Source organism: Nelumbo nucifera, chromosome 8, assembly GCF_055504915.1.
Source record: "Nelumbo nucifera cultivar China Antique chromosome 8, China Antique-T2T, whole genome shotgun sequence".
Lineage (NCBI taxonomy): Eukaryota > Viridiplantae > Streptophyta > Magnoliopsida > Proteales > Nelumbonaceae > Nelumbo > Nelumbo nucifera.
Window position 1 is genome coordinate 19036694 of NC_142656.1, and position 13348 is coordinate 19050041.

At 39.4% G+C, this 13348-nt stretch overlaps 1 long non-coding RNA gene and 2 other non-coding genes across 3 annotated transcripts; all 3 read right to left on the bottom strand.

Annotated features, from left to right (window-relative positions):
- Positions 1 to 7138: 7138 nt before the first annotated feature.
- On the bottom strand, positions 7139 to 7259 carry LOC148789698 (U5 spliceosomal RNA). The gene has a single exon (XR_016079991.1). It is a non-coding gene; the product is annotated as a U5 spliceosomal RNA (small nuclear RNA).
- Positions 7260 to 11582: 4323 nt separating this feature from the next.
- Positions 11583 to 11778, bottom strand: LOC148789699 (U2 spliceosomal RNA). The gene has a single exon (XR_016080003.1). It is a non-coding gene; the product is annotated as a U2 spliceosomal RNA (small nuclear RNA).
- Positions 11779 to 11868: 90 nt separating this feature from the next.
- On the bottom strand, positions 11869 to 13284 carry LOC104589070 (uncharacterized). Its single transcript, XR_016079247.1, has 2 exons — positions 13171 to 13284; positions 11869 to 13040 (listed from the first exon to the last, which is right to left on the bottom strand). It is a non-coding gene; the product is annotated as an uncharacterized LOC104589070 (long non-coding RNA).
- Between the last annotated feature and the right edge of the window lie 64 nt (positions 13285 to 13348).

A 13348-nucleotide genomic window follows, 5' to 3' on the forward strand; every position in this document is an offset into this window, starting at 1 on the left:
TCTATACTACCTGTAGACGTTTTGCCACTATGGTTCTGCCTAACAGAATTAGAAATGAAGCAGCGTAGAATAGAAAACTACTATGCAGAGTGGTTCATCCAAGTAGCAACCAACCAATGGGACAATACTAGAGAATGATAAATTGATCTATTATCTTTACCCTTCCTTTCTTTCAGTTCTAAGATAAATCCATTAGAAACCAATATCTTGTGTGGCTATCACTAGTTACTAGTTCTAATTTCAAATGCCTATGTCTCAGAGTAGTCTGTTTAAGATTTTTCTTTTCCCTTTGTGTGCATTTGAACCAGCCATCTCTTTATGAACTGCCGATATCTTATCAAATGGTTTTTTTTTCCTAAACAATCTCTTCATCTGAATTCTAAACATGACTACCGGTTGATGCCAAGGATGGGCTGAGGGCAATAATGTAATTATGCTTCATTTAGCCGAGGGCTGGTGGGTCTGAGAGTTGATGTGTCCAAAGGCTGCATGGTCTGACCTGAGGATCAAAGAGAACGTCAGAGGCCCCGGGTGTTATCCTAGGGGTGGAGACTCCAACGGTCAAGTTAGTAAGGGCATAACAAGGGGTCGGACGAGGCTTAAGTAGAAATAGCTCAGACAAGGCCACCAGGGAGCTAGAGAGATTAGAGCAATAAATGCCAAGATGAATTACCTCATAGTAACACTCCTTATTTATATTTGAGCTCGCCAAGAGTTAGTTGGAATGCCAAGATGAATTACCTCATAGTAACACCACTTATTTATACTTGAGCTCGCCAAGAGTTAGTTGGCAACGGACGGCTAGGATGTGATTTGGCCCGTGCCACGTGATGCGATCCTGAGCCTGCCATGTCCACCTACATCACTACCCAACCAGATTGGATTTAGGACCATCAATTCCTTCATCTAGAGCAACGCTAATTGGAGAGGTCTTTGGTTTTATGTTCAGACGCATATAGAAGATTGGTTATCCTCTAGCCTAGAGAATGGTGAGTTATTTGAATTTAAACAAAAATTATGGCTGTGTTTGGAATCGGTGTAAATCAAGAATGGTGTAAAATTTTACACCGGTTTGATTTTGTCCGCATTTGGAAGGAGAATGTAATCATGGTCAATGTAAAACTCCGTTCCGGTTCAATTTTGTGTATGCTTTATGTCGATAATTGATGTAAAACCTATCAAATGTAAAGTTTTACATCGATTGTCGATGTAAATACTACATCAATTTTATGATGTAAAACTTTACACTCTTCATCCATCACATTTATCAAAAAGCAATGGTCACTTTCACAGTTCAATGTAAAATGTCATATCATTGGTGTATTTATACATCGATGACGTTCTACACTGATTCCAAACGCAGCCTATGTAACAACGTGCTGGTGCGTGCTCAGATTTGGTGAAGGGTTCAATTGTTCAGGTGGATGTGGTTCCTTTCAAGCAGTGGTACCTCTAGCACTGTGCTCACGACGAGAAATAAGGAGAGGAAGGTGAAGCTACTATTGAGGAGCCAAACAAAAGAAGCCATTTTCTGAGGAACTTGAGGAGCATCAACAAGTTGGCAAAGCTTGATCCTCACCTGGAAGTGCAGTTCAGCAATGGCCATTCGTTGATTGCAATTGCATCTCAGCCTGGTCAAATGGTCAAAGCTGAAGGAGATCAATGAACTGGAGTTTTATATGCACAAGATCTGGAGGAAGAAGGAGAAAGCTGCTGCTTAAGATTTTCAGATCAGAATTTTGTATCCCAAGATTGAACTATTGATCAGATTAAGTGGGGTTTTAGTTCATCCGACCATTTCCCTTTTCCTCTAAACTCACTACCTATCTTTGCTCGAAAGAAATTTTGAACACAAAATAGAAAACAGAGAGCTTTCAAACATAAACACCCGAAATCTGAACCATAAAACAATGAAAGAATCCAAAATTTTAATTATATATTTTACGGCTAGGATAATGGAAGGCCATCTCAATCAAATGAGACAGTCTGAAATACCCCAGTTAATTAGTCATGGCACATTTAACCAATGAGTGCAGATTGCAAAGATCTTCGACCTCCATCACATTGCCATGTACTTATTATCCATTCCATTGTGAGAGAAATAGGTCATGTAATAAAAAAAAACAATTATTTGGAATAGAACAAAAGCATTCATACCAACGAAATAAATCTGCAAACCAAGTAGTTAGAAAACAATCAAATTAGTATATCATCAAATGTTACTTGAATTAAAACAAAATTTGAAGAATGAAGAACTAGGTAGGGGCCGCACGAACGCATACCCCGGCAGGGTACCCTCCCTTAGTGCAATGGAGATCATCAAGACGCCAACCTAGGCAAATCAACTACTGTGGTGGTGGTTGTTGTTGAGTTACTTAACTACTTGGTTGAGAGAGTAAGATGAGAGTAATGGAGAAGAGGCGGCGCAGTTTTAGGGGTGCAGAAGAAACCCATCAAACAGAACAAGGGAAGAATTCCGAAGAAGGTGGTAGACTGTCTCAACTCTGTTGATCACCTCTTCTCCACCGTCCAGTTCTCCTGCACTACAGATAAGACATAACCAGCTCTTCTAATTCAAAGCCTCTTATTGTAGTCTGAAATGGGTGACTAGAGCAGCTTCAACAACCAAAGTGAACAAGAAAAACAATCAAACAAAAAAAAATGGTGGGGGAACTGGAAAGAATCACCTATTGAAGGTTCCCGTGCTCAACCTGGTAGTTTTGAGTCCGGAGATAGTTTGAGATGTTGAAGCACATGGTACACAACAACTATGGTCCTTCTTCCTTGCTCGAGGATGATGTCCAGAATATCAAATGTTCTACCACATTATCTTAGGTTTTTAACTAGAATGAGATAATACAGTAATGGGCATGGCAAATTTGAACAGCAAATAGTACAATTGAGGAGCCAAAGTAAATCAACTATTTCCTGAACTTGGGAAGCATCAAGGTCACAAGGTTGATCCCTACCTTGAAGAGCAGTTCAGTAATGGCCATTCAGAGTTCAAGGAGCTGGAGTTTTATGTGAACAAATATCTAAAGGAAGATGGGCATGTCTGCAGGAGGTACTGCTTGAGATTTTCATAGCAGTAATTTCTATTTTTGTTACGACCCATTTGTCCCATGTTAGTATGGGATGCTGATGTGAGGTATCCCACATCGGTAGTATGGGATGCTGTTGTGGGGTATATATATGTTTGGGTTCCCTCCCTCTAACAGCTAGCTTTTAGGGGTAAGTTCTCCTAGGGCACATAATAAATGGTATCAGAGCCTATACTATGAGGTTGTGTGGTTTTGTGGGCGTTTATTCAATAAACGCTGCCACATAGGCACCACCTCAGCAGTTCACCTTAGATGTTTTTTCACTGTTATGCTGATGTGGAGCCTAGTGGTGCCTACTTACCATAAACGGTTGTAATTATTACCTTTCTCGGTTTTGCAAGTAAATAAAGTACAACCAATGAATGAAAAAACGTAAACAGAATCAAACACGTACTATGCCTCCCAGTTGCAATCGTGCGGCGCAGGTGGTGACATCGATACTGTAGTGTTCAGTCGGGACTAGGTAGACTAGTGTAAACCCATCTACATGGGTTGGGTTGGGTTGGGTTGGGTGTGGGTTGAGTACCAACTCACTCATATTGACCCCCTAACCCATTTGCCACCCATGTCTATGGGTCAAAGTGGGTCACAACCCACTCTGACCCTGACCCACCTATTTGACCCTCTAATTTAAAATAGTTTTATTTTTATTCTCTATTTTAATTGCATAAAAACATAGAATAAACGAATATAAAAAGTTTCAATTTTTCGAATAAAAAATAAAAACACAGAAAATGGTAAATAATATAAATTTCATGTAAAACACCTGAAATTGCAAAAAAAAATACAGGAAATTATTAAAAAAATCAGAAAATATAAAAATTTGCAAAAAATTACAGAAAAATGCAAATACACACATATATATTCCAACTAAAAGGATATGAAAAAAGATAAAATTTTCAAATATAAAATACATAAAAACATAGAAAAATGATAAACATCAGAAATTGCAAAAAACAAATACAAGTAAATTGGAAAAGACAAAGTACTCAGAAAAATATAAAATTTGGATAAAAACAGAAACCGAAAAATAAATAAAATGATAGAATATTCAAAAATCTATATATTATAGAAAAAAAAAGTAAAAGAAATGCAAAAAACAAGAAAATGATAAATTTTTCAAAAAAAATATTTTGTAAAACAATGACAATATCAGGCTAAAACACAGTGTATTACTCCAAAAAGCTGGGCTCCATGATTCGAATCTTTAATCTGGAGATCTGAGTGAGGATGAGAGAGTGGCAGTGTGTTTGCTAATTCAAATCGGAGATTTGAGTGGAAAGAGAGGGTGGTGGTGGTGTGGCGACCAATTTCAACATATGAGATAGAGATAGGGGTGGTGCCTGGTGCGACGTCTACCTTCCATAGATCTGAGAGGTTGGTGTAACAACCATCTTCAAGATCTGAGAGAGAGCGATGGTGTGACGTCCACCTTTCATAGATCTGAGAAATCGGTGTAGCAATCGGCTTCAATCAAAGATCTAGGCAAATAGATATGAGAAATCGATGTGGCAATTGGCTTTAATCGAAGATCTGGACGAGAGAAGTAGAGAAGGGTGACCGGTGACATGAGAGAGAGAGTGCGGTGGTTGGCTTCACACATAGATCTAGGCGAGAGAGAGGCAGGGGCCAAGGAGGGGTGACCAGCGACATGAGAGAGGAAGAGGGGGGTGACCAACGGCGGCGACATGAAAGAGAGAGGGAGGGGGAGGGTTTTAAGAGAATAAATCCAACCCAAAGAGAGGGTCAATGGGTAACCCTTTACCCAATCAACCCTAACCCTTTTTTCTTGACCCTTATGGGTCATTTGACCCATCTTGACCCACTATTCAAATGGGTGGGTTATCAAGTGGGTCGGTTGGGTGGATCAAGTGGGTTAGGGTCAAAATTGCCGGCCCAAGTGCATGGATTTCAAGCCCAGGGTGAGGGTTGAAATGTGTCCAACGCTAGGTTTAAGGCTCCTTAGGCCTTGTTTTTCTCAAAAATGGTGATACATCAGTGTGCCATGTGTGAAATCTATTTTCTAAAGAAACGCTCATAGTTTAGAGGGTGTGTGGTTCCATGGGCATTTATTTAGTAAACGTTGCCACATAGGTGCCACTTAAGCAGTTCCCCTCTCATGTTCTTCCATACGCATCAATAATGGCAAAAGTGGACTTCGGTTTTTGTGCACACCTACCGTTTGGGGAAGTTATTTTTTAAAGCTTCCACAAACAGTTAGGCATTTTTTCACTGTTACACTGATATGGTGCCTAGTGGCACCTAATTGTCATAAACAGTTGTAATTATTACCATTTTCAGTTTTGCAAGCAAATAAAGTACAAACATTAAATGAAAAAACCTAAACGAAACCAATTACATACTTAGTTTGGGCATTTTCCCGAAAAAAACGATTTTCTGGATCATGTCTTAGAATATTTTATGACAAAATGGCATATCAATGCAGCATGCTTGAAAAACAACACTGGTCATGGTTTTTAAATCCGACTCTAAGACCAAACCGGTCGGGGGTTCAGTTATTGGGTCGAATGGTTTGACCGTTCAAACCAAACAATTGGCCCGCTCTAACAAAAAAACAAAAAAAAAATATCGATTAAAACTGTTCGAATTGTTAACCGCCCGGATCAACGATTTGCTGACTAAAATCGACGGCTCTTATGGAAAATCTGGTTTTGAGGAAAACCAGAACCAGTCACCAGTTTTCCGGTCCGGTCCGATTTTGAAAACCATGACACTGGTTCTTAACATTACCTTAAAGAAGGTCCTAAGCCCAGTTGCCCATCCAAAGTGATCAATGCTACTCTTTGCAATCAATATGCATATTTCAGGTAAGCTGAAAGCACCCGAAATTTAATACTTCCTATGAGAATGCCTTCACCTCCAAACGTTTTTATGTCATAATAACAGAAAATCACATAGCCAATTCAAGGTTAAATACTAGATATAACATGAAATGAACCTATTAAAATGACGAGAGTAATTAAAAAGGCCAACAGAAGCGAAAATACCAAGATATTTTGATTTTTCCATCTAATTCTGAGGGGTTAGAACTGTGGAGCAATTTCTCTACTTCCATCACAAATGGGATTGGCTTTCTCTACCTTTTCAATACGAGTCTTCTCTTTCTTTCAACTAATTGGATAGATGACATGGCCCAAGTAGTGCACTAGAGATTTCTCTGATGCTATACTCTCTTCTTAAGATTGGGTTTCAGAGAATTACAATGGAAGATTTTTTTTTTTTATCTTTCCTTAAAGCTTCTTCTTTTTAGTGCAAGTTATGTGTCACTTAAATTCTAATAATACTTTCCAAAGTCAAAAATTTTAAATGGAGAACACAGCTTGTGAATAGGTTGCTAAGAAGTCTCTGTTGTTTAGTTGGTTTCCACTAATATTTTTCAGGGACAATTATAACTAATATTGTCGGATCCAAGCAGAACATAAAATGAAAAAGCTGAATCAACAGTTTAGGCTGTATTTGGCATTCCTTATTTTAAAATGCCAATTTTTAACAGTAAAAAGAGGAGATGTCCTAATCCTTAAAATAAGGAATGAATTTTTAACTATGAAAAGGAGATGACCTAGTCCTTACAATAAAGAATGCTAAATGCAACCTTATTGAGTCGTAGTACCATTCGCTCAAATGCAGTCAGACGTAATACCATTCGTTAAATATGGTATATATTTGTATTTATATTTTTAGAGTATAAATGTAAATATGTACAGTATAAATTCATACAAGATTAATATAAAATACAAAGTTATAAAGTTTTACGGTCTACATATTCTTTCCAAACTGAGCCTAAGGTTGTATTTGATTGCAATGCGAATTTATTTGTACTGATGCAAATGATTTTGATATAAATTATGATTTATTTTTATTTAAAAATTATCCTATTTTGTTTGATTGCAGTAGAAATGAAGTAAAATAAGACCTGAAGCAGAATAAAGTAAACCTCGTACTAATGCAAATAAAATTGCACCACAACCAAGCATAGCTTAAAGAAATAAAAAGTTTATTAATCAGCTTTGTTTGGACCTTCTTAGAAAAGAGAAAAGCCCACCAAAAATAGGCGTATGTCGCTTTGAGCGACGAGCACACAGTATTCTTTAGTAAAAAGTGAAAGAATAGTTTGCTCTGTGCTGCGTGGCTGTGTGAATTGAGAATTAAGCCAAAAGCATATGATATAGGGACATTGCTGAGTGTTCTCTCTTACCCGATATGGGATATGATGGTGTGTGGACCTGTTCATGGGTCGGGCCAGGTCAGGATTTCACTCTTCGTTAACATAATTTTCAGGCCCGAGCCTGAGCCCGGCCCGACCAACAGGCCCACAACCTAGGCCCAAGCCCGATCCTCATAAAAAACCCAAAGACAGACCTAATAAAATGTCTAAGTTTGTCGGTGCCTAAGTTCTCCTTTGAGAGTGAGAATTGAGACTTTGAGAGTGAAAACTAAAACTTTATTCGAACATAACTAAAACTTACAGACCAAAAACCGAAGATAACGAGAGAGACAGAGAGAGAGAGAGAACCTGGTCACCGCTAGAGAGAGAGAGAGGAATCATTGGTGAGTTAGTGAGTTCATGAGTTAGTGAGAGAGAGAGAGAGAAGATTCCTCTCTGGCGGTGCCGGTGCTTGAGTTAGTGAGTTCACCTCTGAGAATGAGAACTAAAACTCCATTCGAACAAAACTAAAAAAATACCAAAAACTGAAGATAATGAGAGAGAGAGAGAGAAAGAAAGAGAGAGAGAGAACCTGGTCACCGTCGAAGAGAGAGAGAGGAATCGTTGGTGGCGTCAGTGCTTGAGTTAGTGAGTTTGCCTCTGAGAGTGGGAACTGAGGCTCTGAGAGTGAGAATGAGAATTTAAATTGATGGGAAAACTGGGAAAGGGTTAGTTGGATTAGGGATTTTTGGGTTTAGAAAATTAGAAATTATAAAAGTCGAGTCGAGTCAGGCTTTTATGACAAATCCCAAGCCCGGCCCAAAAAATAATTGAGTCGGGATTTTAGGCCCAAGGTCAAGCCCATGGGCTAAAAATCATGTTCAAGCCTGTCTAGGGGTCGGGTCGGGCCGTCGAGCTACCCGGCCTATGAACAAGCGATTTGGTAGCTCCCTACTGGAGGACAGCTCGGACATCGGACTATATATGCCGCTTGGTCAAGCTACGAGTTACAAAGAAAGAGAGAAAATCCTAGTACTTAGGCTACTTTTACTCGATATGGGCACTCTGATGCTTAAGTCAACGAGTTGGAGTTTTTGAGAGCCAGAAAGCAAGGGAGAGAGAGAGAGAGAGAGAGCTTGAATGCTAAATCGAGCGTACCTCATGAGGTTGGAGGTAAGGCCCTTATATAGGCGAGTTGTCGTGAGCCTCACGAAACGCGTCCGAGATCTCTAGCCCGTCCAGTTTGGAGGTGGTTCCATGCCTAGAGGTGGACTCCATGTAGGCAAGTAATGTTTATCCAATCCCGTCCAAAACGGGTGGGGTGATAACCAGCTCTTCCAGCGTGGTGTTGTGATCCTAGGGAATTCATAGGTGATTGACCACTTAAGGGGGAGGTCACTCGGCACGTCAGGAAGGTCGCTAACTAGGGCCAGGGCAGTTCGGTGGAAGTAGGTCACCTCTTACACCAACCTGAGGTCCTGCCTAGTTGTTCATAGTTCGACCTACCGGGGTGGTGCCGAGGTTGTTGATACAGTTGTGAAGTGTTCGAAGTGATCTGCTTACATAGTACCGAGGTATCACCCAACTGTTCTACGATGCCATGTTTCATGATGTCATTAAAGGACCAAATTACCCCTCATCAAGATAGAACTCTCATAACCATCTACGAGGTGGGGTGTCTGTTCTCACGCTCTGATTTCTAAACTACTACAAACAACACAACCTCCTTGTATGCAACATGCATAGGAAACATCCAGTTGTTGTTGGAGGCTTGGAGCCAATCCAAACTAGCAGGTTATTGTAGACATATACACCTTGACTACACTACTTCAACATTTAAGATGCTTTGATTCCAACGAAATCACCCTAGCGTTTCCCTAATAAAAGGAATCCATGTGAGGTTAAATGACACTAGGCAACATAGTAACATTCTACTCAGAAGCCATAATCCGGTGAAACTGGTCATACCAACTTAGGCAGCATTTGGCACCGTGTTCATCTCGTGAACAGGATGAACACCCGTTCGGCTAGCTATGGAAGAGACTAGTCCCGTCCACACCCCAATTTCTCATCCATGGCAAAAACTCATGGTTAGGGCCCGTCCACACTCTATTTTTTATCCCCTACTTCACACTCTCCTTGAAAGGCTAAAACCCTATTGTCTATTTCACATTTTAATATTTTTATCAATAAAATATTAATTATTTTACTTAATTTTTTAAATTTTAATGTTTTTATTAATAAAATAATATTTTTAAATATTTAAAATATAATTTTTAAAATTTTAATTATTTTATTATTGTTTTTATAAAAAATTAATATCTATTGGTTAATATTAATTCATTGATGCATTTTTCAATATATTTATCATATAAAATGCAAAAATAAGATATTTATGATTAACTATGTAGATCAAGGTTTTCGAACCACTGTTGACTCGGACGGTCGGACCGTTCAGCTCGAGAACCATCTAGGCAAGCGGTTCCATTTGACCCCGAACCCGGTTTTTGGCCAAAACCGCTAAAAAAGTCAACAACCCGTTGACCCGAGCGGTCGAACTGTCGACTTGTTCAATGATTTTTTACCATTTTTTATTTTTAATTTGTTTGTCAAAATGAGTCGTCTGTTCGAACCAGACAGTCAGACCGTCAACCCAAAAACCAGTGGCCAGAATAGTTCCGTTTTCAAGTCATTTTTTAAAACGTTGGTGTAGATCATTAATAAATGTATATGAGATACATGGAATCAAAAAGTGTGGTGTAGAATGATCCACACTACGCCTATAGAATACCACTGTGGGTGTGGACTGGTCTAATCCACACAGTTTGTCCATAGTTAAGAACAGTTGTGGACTATGGTGTAGTGTGAATTGATTCTTGCCACCAATTTCTCATCCACACTACAAAACACCCTCTAATCAATGGAACTTTTTGACAAAGAAAAGAAATTTCTTTAAAAAGAAAACTCTACACAAGCAATAGTACTACATCGTGTCAATAAGTATGGATCATGAGGTTTTAATAGAAACTTGCCTAAATTAAAAGGTTTTGATATAGAAATTACAGAAAGAAACCATGCCACTTGAAAGATGGCTGAATATTCAACCTCCCTTCATTAAATGACCTTTTAGACGAATCCCCAATTTCAAATTTCACAGTTTTGAGCTTAATGACATATGAATTAGGACTCACATTCTGTACTCAACATGACCACCTCTGCTGGGATCATCAATGTTCAATTGCTACATATTTGTGAGGAATCCTAGAATTCTAATAATCAGCAGTTGTACATGTGCAATATAATATAAATATGGTTTTCATGGGTCTACCTTATAAACACAAAAATTAATGCAAAGTTTCCATAGTAATTTATTATTGGTAAATTAAATGAAAAAAAAAACACTAAGATTAAGGTTGTGAAGTTTTCGCAGGGAAACCTGCCTTTCCCTTTCCCTTTTGTACAGATTTTCCCACTTTTTCTTTCAAATCAAACACACCCTTAGGTTAAAAATTTTTTAAAATATCTACATTTTGCAAAGTCACAATTATGGTTTTTAAAACTGGACCGGACACTTGGACCGAAAAAACTGAGAATAACCAGTTCTATTTCACCTTAAATCGGTTTCATTTCACCTTAAATCGCTTTTGGTCAAAAACCGTTGATTTTTTACTTTTTATTTTTTATTTTTTAATGTTTATTTTTATATTTTTTATTTTTAAGTTAAAACAGACCAGTCCATTCGAACCAAATGGTCAGACCATTTTACTCAAGAACCGATCCCCATAACAGTTCCCTGTCCGTTCAGGTTTCAAAAACCTTGGTCGCAACAACAGTTGATGCCGGCTGTTTGGTGGATAAAGAGTGAAGAAACGGCAAAGGAATCTTATTAGGATGGGGTTAGGTTAGATTTAAGAGTGAAGAAACCTAAATGGCGATTTTCCTTATGCTTACATGGCTGGAGCACAAAAAAGAGATCCTACGTGCTCTTCTTGCTACCCTTTATTCATGTGGTGTAGCTCTGACATGGAAAAATAAAAGTTGTGGCAAAACCAAGACAGCCCTCTTACTTTGTTAAAAACTATCATACCGTCGTGAAATGAGGCCCACATAGGTTTGATGATACAGCCCAGACCCATAGCTAATCATGAAAGAAAGCGAAGGAAAGAGGTTTCGAATTCGTTGCTACTCATTGGGCCGTGCAAATCCATGTTAACTACTGGCATACAAATTCAAGACTAAATCCACACTGGAAAGACGAATATGTTACAAAAAAAATGCGACAAATGATTGTAGAAAACTTGAGAAGACGACTTGATGGGGGGTGCGCCAGGCCCGTGAAGTAGTGCAACGCAAGGGCGACGCTTGAAGGTCCCAATAGAAAGCTACTGTAACGGGCCTTCCGCCAAGGAAAATTAATTTAATATCGTCTGGGCCGATGACCCACGTATCAGATATTAAACTGATAAGAACAGATACTACACTTGATCTTAGCCAAAAGGCCGAGAAAGGTATGGCGGGCATGGTCACCCAAGTTCCCTTTTATAGTTCACTCTCCTTATTGCCTTTCTCTTCCCATCCGATGTGGGACAAAAAGTTTCACTAAAAATGCTAAATCAATAAAAGCCTATTACTATTTTAGTATTGTAATTAGCATTATATCAATCAATTGCACGTATGAACAATGCATGAGAGACAAATCTCTTTCCCATCATTTGCATGTATAACGCGTGTCACTCTATTTCTCCACTCCTCTCCTCCGTTCTCACCTCGCGTTCTCTCTCTCCTGATTTCAGGCAAGTTCTCTGAAATCAGACAAGTTCTATATGTGTCAGTCTATTTCTCCACTTCTCTCCTCAGTCCTCACCCCGCGTTCTCTCTCTCTCCTGATTTCAGAACTGAAGTCAATTCGCCGCTCATACCAGATGACAAAGAGGGTTTGCGGCATGAGAAGGCCACTCTATTTCTCCCTCTCTCTCCTCTTCTTCTTCACTGGTCTCTTCCGGTAGGGGTTTGCGGCATGAGAAGGCCTTCAATGGAAGATATGTGATCCATTGAACGACCGATCTGCTCTTCAAGCCCATCGCTTCCTCGCTCTGTTTGTCTTTCGCGCTGATATTTCTTTTCTCTTTTCTTGATTTTTCTTCATATACAGTTATTTCTTCTGTTCATTTTTTAATCTCATCTTCCATGCGTTGTTCCTGTCGTCTAGGGTTTCTTGTTTCTGTCGTCGCTTCTCATCGTCATCGTCGTCATCATCTTCTCCATCGTCATCCTCTTCCTCTTCCCGGTTCCTTAACTTTAATCCCTCGGACTCCGACCTGCTTAAGCTTCTTGGGTTTCCAGCAGCAGCAGCAGCAGTGCCCTCGGGTCTCTCGAACTCTCTTGGGTAATGCTCCCTCTCTCCTTCTCTCGAAGATTCGAACAGTGAGTGAAGTCTTTTCCTCTCTCCTCTGTCTGTCTGGAAAAAAACTTCAATAACCTCTCACAGAGCAAGACAAAATCAAAATGGATCTCTTAAACTCGAACCTTCAAATCCCCTCAAGCTTCTCTTGACCTTCTTAGCGCACCCCTCGCAATGCATGTAGACTCTAAGAACGACTTCTTCTGGTGTTGGAGGGGGCTCCTTCTCCTTGGCTTCTTCTGAACCCTTGGAATCCTTGGATTCCTCTGTTTTCTTCTCCTCCTTCTCCCCACTTGGCTTATCGGGCTTGGCTTCTTCCTTCTTCTCGTTTCTTCTGATCTTCTACTTTCTTCTCCTCCGGTTTCTTCTCTTCCTGAAACAAGACACGATAGCGTCAGTCCGTCACCAGTCAAGTCCAAAATCGATAAAAGAGAATGAAAAAAAAACACAGAACAGATAGATAGTTGGACAAGAAGAAGAGGGTGGAAGTTATGGTTGCATACCTCCCCATTTTGATTTTATTTTCTCTTCTTCCTTGTGGTTCGAGTTGCAGATACAACAATAAAGAGAGCTCGAGTGCGGTAGGCGTAGGATAAGCTATTAAAGACGAATATGGCAGAACCTACTCAGACTAAAAACTCATTGTTTTTTTTCTTTCTCCATATCATGACTACCATTAGA